The 11,298-nt window shown below is 41.1% G+C and overlaps 1 long non-coding RNA gene across 1 annotated transcript; it reads left to right on the forward strand.

The window, feature by feature from the left end:
• The first annotated feature begins 505 nt into the window (after positions 1-505).
• On the forward strand, positions 506-10,548 carry LOC135536542 (uncharacterized). Its single transcript, XR_010455007.1, has 2 exons — positions 506-547; positions 8,983-10,548. It is a non-coding gene; the product is annotated as an uncharacterized LOC135536542 (long non-coding RNA).
• Positions 10,549-11,298: the final 750 nt, after the last annotated feature.

Raw genomic sequence — 11,298 nt, forward strand, 5'->3', positions numbered from 1 at the left:
CCTGTGACCCCTAACCCAACCACCCTGACATCCTGGTCATCTGTGGAGGGGTCATCCCACCTCAGGTAACCTGTGACCCCTAACCCAACCACCCTGACATCCTGGTCATCTGTGGAGGGGTCATCCCACCTCAGGTAACCTGTGACCCCTAACCCAACCACCCTGACATCCTGGTCATCTGTGGAGGGGTCATCCCACCTCAGGTAACCTGTGACCCCTAACCCAACCACCCTGACATCCTGGTCATCTGTGGAGGGGTCATCCCACCTCAGGTAACCTGTGACCCCTAACCCAACCACCCTGACATCCTGGTCATCTGTGGAGGGGTCATCCCACCTCAGGTAACCTGTGACCCCTAACCCAACCACCCTGACATCCTGGTCATCTGTGGAGGGGTCATCCCACCTCAGGTAACCTGTGACCCCTAACCCAACCACCCTGACATCCTGGTCATCTGTGGAGGGGTCATCCCACCTCAGGTAACCTGTGACCCCTAACCCAACCACCTGACATCCTGGTCATCTGTGGAGGGGTCATCCCACCTCAGGTAACCTGTGACCCCTAACCCAACCACCCTGACATCCTGGTCATCTGTGGAGGGGTCATCCAACCTCATGTACACTGTAACCTTTGACTTGTAGGAGATGAACCCCGAGAATGTCCTGAGTCTCTGTCAGTCTTTCTCTTTCTGATACCAAATAATGATCTCCCTCTCCAAGGTTACTCACTCAAGCTCTCATAAATAAAACAATTTAAAAAAACGGCAAGAAATATACATATACAGAATATACATCGATCCAACTCTTTCCCTCCATCTGCAGAATACTAAACAATAATAGTGTAAAAGACACCATCACGAGCTGCCAGCAGTTTCTCTCATCAAATAGGAAAATAAAGAAGACCAGTTTAGTCTCTCTGCTTGACCAAACAGTAGAATAACCCATAGCCTGCTTGGTTAAACACGACAGATCACTCTGTTCTTAGAGTCCCAGGACGGTGTACAGCCATCTTGTGGAGAGTAACAAAGAGACTAAAGACAGACGAGATTACGTTTGTCCACGACCTGCGGTCTCACAGTGGTGAACCATCGACAATATTAGAACACGAAGGCCAGTGTTACAAAACCGATTTAACTAGCCTGCTAATATGTATTCTCGCTAAGTCTAGGGGTCCAAGGCCTAGTTACCTGGTCTGTAACCTGATTTAAAGTTGTGCATTTATGTGAGAAATCTGTGTATGAGGACTGTGTTGTATGTACATGTGCCCAAGAGACGGCAAACTTAGCGGGATCCAGGGCCAGCTCCGTCCTGCCTCCCTTAGGTCGGCTACCCAGATTTATTGTTTGTTGTTCAAAAGGGTGACCAAAACACACACAGAGAGTGGTGCACACATGGAACCTATGAGATGGTTTAATTACTCTAGGCCTGAAGAGTGAGAGAACATTGAGTTAGTTGAGGTAAACACAATCAGGCTGCCTGATGACTATTTCTGATTACCATCTTAATAATATACACACAAATGTGTGTGCTTGTGTCTTGGTAGTTTAACAAATCGGTTGCCTTCTGCAGGAGACCAATGGATGCCATTATAGTGCACTGTGGGATGGAGGTGTCGCTCGGAGTGGGTGTGAATTGGAAAAGTCAAAGCAGTGCAAATAGGAATTGACATCAAAATCCATAGCTCTGCCATTTGATACCTGGATACACACACACACACACACACTAGCAATAGCTACTGGTGTCCTGTGAGAGAGATGAAACCATTTAGTTTATGTATTCAGAGAGACGTCTCATTTATGAAACCATGTTTCTGTGTTCACACAAATAGACATTAGCCGATTTATAGAGCCAACAACAACAAACATAAAACAGCCAGGATCAGAGGCCCATGTTGAACACACAAGATTGTATCATAACGAATACAATACCATGAGGACTGCCGCTAACATTCCTAGACGTGACGTGATTGCGTCGCCTTGTCCTCTGTCCTTTATGTATAGATAGTGGTATTCATAGTGAATATTTTATTCATAAAGAGCTTTTCTTCAGCTTCGACACTATGCTACAGTATAATAGCTCTGCTATATAGATATCAAAATATTCAGGTTTCTCAGAATGCATTCACACCAGTGGTGGTTAGTGCTATTAGAGATTAGGGATGGTGATTTGATAGGTGTACGCTACTACATGATACTCAAATTTGCCTTATACCCATAATGAGGTTGCTACAACCTAGCCTAGAAATTAACATTTGTAATATAGGTGCACAGGTCTAGAGACAAATTGTGGTAATCAAAGTGAAAGACAGTGACACTTTCAATATCGCCTTGCACACTCTTGCCTGAATCTATCTCATCTGGGGTGTAATCATTAGTCCAAACAGTTGCAAACTGCTTTGCAACTAAAACAAGAGTTTTTATTGGACAAATTCAGGTAGGTCCCTCGTTGTTTCATTCCGTTTTCTTCAGTTTTGTAACAGAATCGGTGGACTGAATAAATCCCTGATCACCTGCACACACAGTTCACTTTCATAGGAGCCACATAAAGCATCATCACTTTACTCGTTGTATAATTCCTTCTATCATCTACGTGCTCTCCTCCTCTTACATTTTCCCTTTGCTTGTGGACTTCAGTGCACAACACAACAGGTGTCTGTTACCAGGCGCAAAAACCTCCAAGCCAAACCTTCATACCATAACCCCTCACCACTACACAGCCTGCATTGTTGTCACCATATTAACATTATGTCAACAAACTAAAATGAACACGTTAGTAAACCCACAATCCAAACCTTGTGTACAATCACGCAGTACAGTGTACAGCAACCAGTTTAGCAGGCAATACATTCATAAAACCGAAAGCTTACCTTGACTTGGAACAGATGAAGTGTTGGATAGCCTTAGCCAGGAAGCTAACATAAATAGCATTCCTCTCTGTTTGAGTCAGGTTGTTGAGTAAGCTAAATTAGCTCTGTTGGCTAAGTAAGTGAAAGGAATAACAGCATCCACTCTCCTGGGAAGGATTTCTACTAGATGTTGGAACATTGCTGCAGAGACTTGCTTCCATTCAGGCACAAGAGCTTGCTTCCATTCAAGAGTGAGGTCGGGCACTGATGTTGGGCGATGAGGCCTGGCTCACAGTTGGCGTTTCAATTCATCCCAAAGGTGTTCGATGGGTTTTAGGTCAGGGCTCTGTGCAGGCCAGTCAAGTTCTTCCACACCGATCTTGACAAACCATTTCTTTATGGACCTCGTTTTGTGCAGGGGGGCATTATCATGCTGAAACAGGAACCGGGCTTCCCCAAACTGTTGCCACAAAGTTGGAAACACAGAATCGTCTCGAATGTCATTGTATGCTATAGCGTTTAGATGTCCCTTCACTGGATCTAAGGGGTCTAGCCCGAACCATGAAAACCAGCCCCAGACAATTATCCTCCTCCTCCAAACTTTACATTTGGTACTATGCATTTGGGCAGGTAGTGTTCTCCTGGTATCCGCCAAACCCAGATTCGTCCATCGGACTGGCAGATGGTAACGCGTGATTCAATACTCCAATACTTCAATACTCCCCCCTCCCCCGGTTGTAAATACCGTCAGGAACACTCTCTCCCAGGTATGAAAGGGAAGTGAAAAATCCCTTCGTTACAACAGAGAGAGATTTTGTAGTACTGGGACATCAAAAGGTTGAATAATGAAACAATATTTCTGTAATCTAAACAGTTGGAATGGTCCGTGGGTACTTAAAGAGCAATCCTGTCGAATTTGTTACTAATTTGTGATGTAACTAAGGACAGTATAACAACATAACTGTATCTCTGAATGTGTATATTTCCCAGTCGTCAGGTTCACATCCAAATGTTGGGGAACTTATATGATTAAATATGAAACTATTTGTGAGAAGATGAAGTGTGATGTTAGCCTTCTAAATGAGAGGATTTTTTTTCATATAAGACTTTTTTCAAATCAGTGGCAACGCCCATGTGAGCACAGACATTATGACAAAAGGAGGGAACGCCCTTTTTCCACCGAGTGGTTAAATAGGACTTGTGACCAACTTTACATTAGACCAGAAAGCATGGAGCTGTGGCTACATGTTGAAATGGTTAAGAAATTTAAATCTCTAGAGACCAAGCACACGGTTTGAACCGGATGTCAAAAATGGTTAAGAAATCTACAAAACTAAACCCCAGAGAAGGCATCCCCACACTGAAATGGTTACCACTCGAGACGGTACTTAATGGCTGGACACTGAAACTTTCTCGAGTGAAGAAGATGAAAACTACACAGGAACATTCAGTCTGCAGCTGTTTAAGTACTTTAGTCTATTAACCTCGACCGAGAACCACCAGGTGGTACTCTGAAATATCCATCCTAAAGAATTATTCCCTATCAAACGGCTGTTGGTACGTCCGACATATCCATTATAACAGAGCTACAACTACGAAAGACTTTGATCTCTGGTGGACAAACTAAACTTTCTGTCGAATTACTCCCCAGACGGATCAAGTGTTTTCAACGGAGAGACCGCAAAGACACACAGTTGAAGTCGGAGTTTATATACACTTAGGTTGGAGTCATTAAAACTGGTTTTTCAACCACTCCACAAATTTCTTGTTAACAAACCATAGTTTTGGCAAGTCTGTTAGGACATCTACTTTGTGCATGACACAAGTCATTTTTCCAACAATTGTTTACAGACAGATTATTTCACTTATAATTCACTGTATCACAATTCCAGTGGGTCAGAAGTTTACATACACTGTTGACTACCATTCACAATCTTGGAAAATTCCAGAAAATTATGTAATGACTAGAAGCTTCTGATAGGCTAATTGACATCATCATCATTCAATTGGAGGTATACCTGTGGATGTATTTCAAGGCCTACCTTCAAACTTAGTGCCTCTTTGCTTGACATCATGGGAAAATCTAAAGAAATCAGCCAAGACCTCAGAAAACAATTGTAGACCACCACAAGTCTGTTTCATCCTTGGGAGCAATTTCCAAACGCCTGAAGATACCACGTTCCGTTCATCTGTACAAACAGTCGTACGCAAGTATAAACACCACGGGACCATGCAGCCATCATACCGCTCAGGAAGGAGACGCGTTCTCCTAGAGATGAACATACTTTGGTGAGAAAAGTGCAAATCAATCTAGGAACAGCAGCAAAGGACCTTGTAAAGATGCTGGAGGAAACCGGTACAAAAGTATCTATAGCCACAGTAAAACGAGGCCTATATCGACATAACTTGAAAGGCCGCTCAGCAAGGAAAAAGCCAATGCTCCAAAACTTCCATAAAAAAGCCAGACTATGGGTGGCAACTGCACATGGGGACAAAGATTGTACTTTTTGGAGAAATGTCCTCTGGTCTGATGAAACAAAAATAGAACTCTTTGGCCATAATGACCATTGTTATGTTTGGAGGAAAAAGGGGGAGGCTTGCAAGCACACCATCCCAACCGTGAAGGACGGGGGTGGCAGCATCATGTTGTGGGGGTGCTTTGCTGCAGGAAGGACTAGTGCACTTCACAAAATAGATGGCATCATGAGGAAGGAAAAGTCTGTGGATATATTGAAGCAACATCTCAAGACATTAGTCAGGAAGTTAAAGCTTGGTCACATGGGTCTTCCAAATGGACAATGACCCCAAGCATACTTCCAAAGTTGTGGCAAACTGTCTTAAGGACAACAAAGTCGAGGTACCCTATAGAAAATTTGTGGGCAGAACTGAAAAAGCGTGTGCGAGCAAGGAATGGGCCAAAATTCACCCAATTTATTGTGGGAAGTTTGTGGAAGGCTACCCGAAACGTTTGACCCAAGTTAAACTATTTAAAGACAATGCTACCAAATACTAATTGAGTGTATGTAAACTTCTGACCCACATAAATCATTCTCTCTACTATTGTTCTGACATTTCACATTTTTAAAATAAAGTGGTGATCTTAAGTGACCTAAGACAGGGAATTTTTTTACCAGGATTAAATGTCTGGAATTGTAAGGTGTATGTAAACTTCCGACTTCAACTGTACACACGTAAATATGTACTATGCAATTATTTTGAATGAGCGGCCGTTCATGTGCAAAGTATTCCCGCTCTTTATCTGCCAAGCTGCCATATCGGGTTTAGTCCACTAGGGACTTTTCGTTACATTATGTAGTAATCAATGTGTAAACTATTCTGTTTGTGTGTTTATGTAATTCTGTGTGATTAGTTAGTTAGTTAGTAAATAAATAATTAAGTCAATTTGTATATCGCTGATTCATAATTTATGCTAGGGTTCGTGCAGACATCCAAGGATTTTGCGACATTCAGAATGAGACTGATAGAAGGTAAATAAGAATTAATGACGTGACTGTGACTGTAAGAGATATTTATATCTTTAGAGTTTCATCGGGAGAGAGTAACTCTAACTTTTTCCGTGGTGCCCCAGATTACTACTTAATTAATTGTTACATGAGTAATTTAATCGCGTAATAATTTAACGTGGTATGTAATTATTTGATAAAATAACAGTCAATCACATTAAAAACTAACAGTGAAAGACACAACACCATTCTCCTGCTAATGTTTGTCTATGGAGTTTGCATGACTGTGTGCTCGATTTTATACACCAATCAGCAACGGGTGTGGCTAAAATAAGCTGAATCCACTAATTTAAAGGGTGTCCACATACTTTTGTATATATAGTTTAGCTGTCCTCTGGCTACGCAATGGTGCTACCCTGTTGGGGCTACTGTTGACTTTCATTTCAAAACAGTGTGTTTTTAATCAGTGAATATATTTAGTTTTTTTATTCACTGAGTAGAATGGTCTTCCCCCTTCTTCCTATGAAGATCATCTGCTGACTCACACGTTGGTTATACGCTGGTATTAAGGAAGATAATGGTTCTAGTAAAGTTTTTTTGTTGTCTCTGCATGTTCTGTTAAAAAATAAAATGCACTTCATCCTCATTCCATTTTGGTCTGAGAATGTGTTAGTGTAATTTAATTATGCCAATGTTCTTTCATCAATTGAAAGCCCTTAATCTATTTTATGAGAATTTCTAAGATTTCTTGTTTGCATAAAATAGACGCAGACCAGACCTGTACCAGAGTGGTGTGTGCTGTATCTTTTACAGTATATAACTCCATGCTGTATGTTTCTCTACAGGACTATGAGTTCCTGTATCAGAGAGGTGTGTGTGCTGTATCTTTTACAGTATCTAACTCCATGCTGTATGTTTCTCTACAGGACTATGAGTTCCTGTACCAGAGTGGTGTGTGCTGTATCTTTTACAGTATCTAACTCCATGCTGTATGTTTCTCTACAGGACTATGAGTTCCTGTACCAGAGAGGTGTGTGCTGTATCTTTTACAGTATCTAACTCCATGCTGTATGTTTCTCTACAGGACTATGAGTTCCTGTACCAGAGTGGTGTGTGCTGTATCTTTTACAGTATCTAACTCCATGCTGTATGTTTCTCTACAGGACTATGAGTTCCTGTACCAGAGAGGTGTGTGTGCTGTATCTTTTACAGTATCTAACTCCATGCTGTATGTTTCTCTACAGGACTATGAGTTCCTGTACCAGAGAGGTGTGTGTGCTGTATCTTTTACAGTATATAACTCCATGCTGTATGTTTCTCTACAGGACTATGAGTTCCTGTACCAGAGAGGTGTGTGCTGTATCTTTTACAGTATATAACTCCATGCTGTATGTTTCTCTACAGGACTATGAGTTCCTGTACCAGAGAGGTGTGTGCTGTATCTTTTACAGTATCTAACTCCATGCTGTATGTTTCTCTACAGGACTATGAGTTCCTGTACCAGAGAGGTGTGTGTGCTGTATCTTTTACAGTATATAACTCCATGCTGTATGTTTCTCTACAGGACTATGAGTTCCTGTACCAGAGTGGTGTGTGCTGTATCTTTTACAGTATATAACTCCATGCTGTATGTTTCTCTACAGGACTATGAGTTCCTGTACCAGAGAGGTGTGTGCTGTATCTTTTACAGTATATAACTCCATGCTGTATGTTTCTCTACAGGACTATGAGTTCCTGTACCAGAGAGGTGTGTGCTGTATCTTTTACAGTATCTAACTCCATGCTGTATGTTTCTCTACAGGACTATGAGTTCCTGTACCAGAGAGGTGTGTGCTGTATCTTTTACAGTATATAACTCCATGCTGTATGTTTCTCTACAGGACTATGAGTTCCTGTACCAGAGTGGTGTGTGCTGTATCTTTTACAGTATCTAACTCCATGCTGTATGTTTCTCTACAGGACTATGAGTTCCTGTACCAGAGAGGTGTGTGCTGTATCTTTTACAGTATCTAACTCCATGCTGTATGTTTCTCTACAGGACTATGAGTTCCTGTACCAGAGAGGTGTGTGTGCTGTATCTTTTACAGTATCTAACTCCATGCTGTATGTTTCTCTACAGGACTATGAGTTCCTGTACCAGAGTGGTGTGTGCTGTATCTTTTACAGTATCTAACTCCATGCTGTATGTTTCTCTACAGGACTATGAGTTCCTGTACCAGAGAGGTGTGTGCTGTATCTTTTACAGTATCTAACTCCATGCTGTATGTTTCTCTACAGGACTATGAGTTCCTGTACCAGAGAGGTGTGTGCTGTATCTTTTACAGTATCTAACTCCATGCTGTATGTTTCTCTACAGGACTATGAGTTCCTGTACCAGAGAGGTGTGTGCTGTATCTTTTACAGTATATAACTCCATGCTGTATGTTTCTCTACAGGACTATGAGTTCCTGTACCAGAGTGGTGTGTGTGCTGTATCTTTTACAGTATATAACTCCATGCTGTATGTTTCTCTACAGGACTATGAGTTCCTGTACCAGAGAGGTGTGTGCTGTATCTTTTACAGTATATAACTCCATGCTGTATGTTTCTCTACAGGACTATGAGTTCCTGTACCAGAGTGGTGTGTGCTGTATCTTTTACAGTATCTAACTCCATGCTGTATGTTTCTCTACAGGACTATGAGTTCCTGTACCAGACTGGTGTGTGCTGTATCTTCGGCCCCGGGACGAGAATCCCTCAGGCTGCAGTAGAGGTGATAGACAACATTGAGAAGAGCCTGGACAAGATCCGCCAGGCCATGTAGACAGATTGCTGATGAACAATATAACTCAATAATATAGTCTACTGTGTGTGTGTGCGTGTGTACACACACACAGCGATGGGAAGAAGTTGCAAACAATGGCGTGTGATATCTGCACAGGATGATAGAATAGCGCTATGAGATTGTGACATGAATATATTCATAATGACTGTGTGAATTTTTCCCTAAACCACAACCAATAATATACAGTTTAGTCTACAGATCTCCTAGTCTGTCTTCATCAGCGTTTCTCAATCCATTTCTCAATCAAGGACTTGGTGATTGGTTGTGTACAGTAAGTGCTGGGTTTGAAAACGTGTTCTTTCTGAGCACTCCCCTAAGGATAGATTGTAAAACACTGATATGGGGCGGCTGGTAGCCTAGTGGTTAGAGCGTTGGACTTGTAACCGAAAGGTTGCAAGATCGAATCACCGAGCTGACAAGGTAAAAATCATTCTGCCCCTGAACAAGGCAGTTAACCCACTGTTCCTAGGCCTTCATTGAAAATAAGAATTTGTTCTTAACTGACTTGCCGAGTTAAATAAAGGTAAAGAAATAAAATAAAATTAGACAGAATAAATATTGAAAATATAATAGTGTGAAATCTGCACAGGATATTATGGTAGAACAAGGAGATTGTGGAAATATTCGTAATAAAAGTTATCTAAAGTCACTGAACTTATGTTGTCAATAAAAATAATGTGATATGTTTGCTGTAACAGCTTAAGGTTTTCCATGGTTCAGATGAGATATTGAATCTGATCAATACAATCATTAACTTTAACAAAACTTATCTTGATTACTTATCGATTTGGGTTTTTACTGCTGGCTAACTTCAAAATTACTTTGCGCGTAGTATCGCGAAGATACACTACCGTGTGACCTTTTTATTTATCCAGGTAGATTATAGAGAAGTTGAGAACACATTATCTTTAACAATAACAACCTGGCAATAGGATAGTCATTTGGCATATTAGGTCATTTCTCTCACAATCATTTTTACTTTCTCTCTTCCTTGTTCTGTGTGAAAATGAGAAACATGCCAGACCCTTTAACCCCAGAACTCGCCCTCAGACAAATGGTAATGACTAAATTTAATACATTGACACCGGGAACAAATTCTGACTTGGAAGTCCTAAGAGCAGCTTTGACCCCCCATATGTAAAATCACTTATTTTGTCACAATGGGTTAAGAGATTTGCCTGATTCTCACTTCTCAAGTTAGAGATTCTAACTGATAGAGAGATTACCTCAAGGACAGATCAGACATGATAGACAATACAAAGTGGGCCGTTGCTGGCTATGTTACTGTATGTATTTGGTCAGATATCCTTTTGCCTTTATGTTCAAGCTTTTGTATTGTCTTTATATATCTTGATCCGGTTTATTGGAATAAGAGTTGAGTGCTGTGGAGACTGATTACATATCCGCTGATTGCCATTGACTTGCTCATGTCTCAGCTCTCGAATAACATAAAGCTCAACAGCTCTTTCTCTCTGTCCATCCCCGCTTAGCCACACTCAAACCCCATCCAGAAACAACATCTAGCCTTTAAGGACTTCTGTAGCTTGATTTTTATCAGATTGGAATGAACCATTATGGCAAAACTTGCCTTTCAGAGTGGAGTTGCTAGCATATTTGGTTATTCCTACACAACAGCTCGAAGTACCTAGGGCAGGGGTCTCCAACAGGTCTAACAACAGCTACCTGTAGCTCGCAGCCCACATATGAGTAGCTCACCAAGTAATTCTAAAAGTATGTGTCATTTTTCACGTTTTCAATTCCAAAATGCCCTAAGTAAATCTCATATTCTTCACTTGCTAGATGTGCAATTAAAAGGCAAAGATGCACAATTCAAAGGGAATTCCACTCAAATCTAAATTTGCTTGTTTTCTTACAGACCTGAAATAATAGTCTTCGGATGTGATTTAAGCATTGACATGGACTCAGAACATCCAAATGAGTTGTTTATCTCTATAAACACGTTTCATTTTGAGAGTGAAAAACAATATATATAAAACACAATTTGGGGTTAAAAATCACAGATTTTTATATGAGGTGTTTATTTAAGCAATAAGGCCCGGGGGGTTGTGGAATATGGCCAATATACCACGGCCAAGGGCTGTTCTTGGACACACGCAGTTTATAATAACCATTATTTTTTACCAGGTATATTGACAGAAAACATCG

Source organism: Oncorhynchus masou, unplaced genomic scaffold (genome assembly GCF_036934945.1).
Source record: "Oncorhynchus masou masou isolate Uvic2021 unplaced genomic scaffold, UVic_Omas_1.1 unplaced_scaffold_6302, whole genome shotgun sequence".
NCBI classification, from domain to species: domain Eukaryota; kingdom Metazoa; phylum Chordata; class Actinopteri; order Salmoniformes; family Salmonidae; genus Oncorhynchus; species Oncorhynchus masou.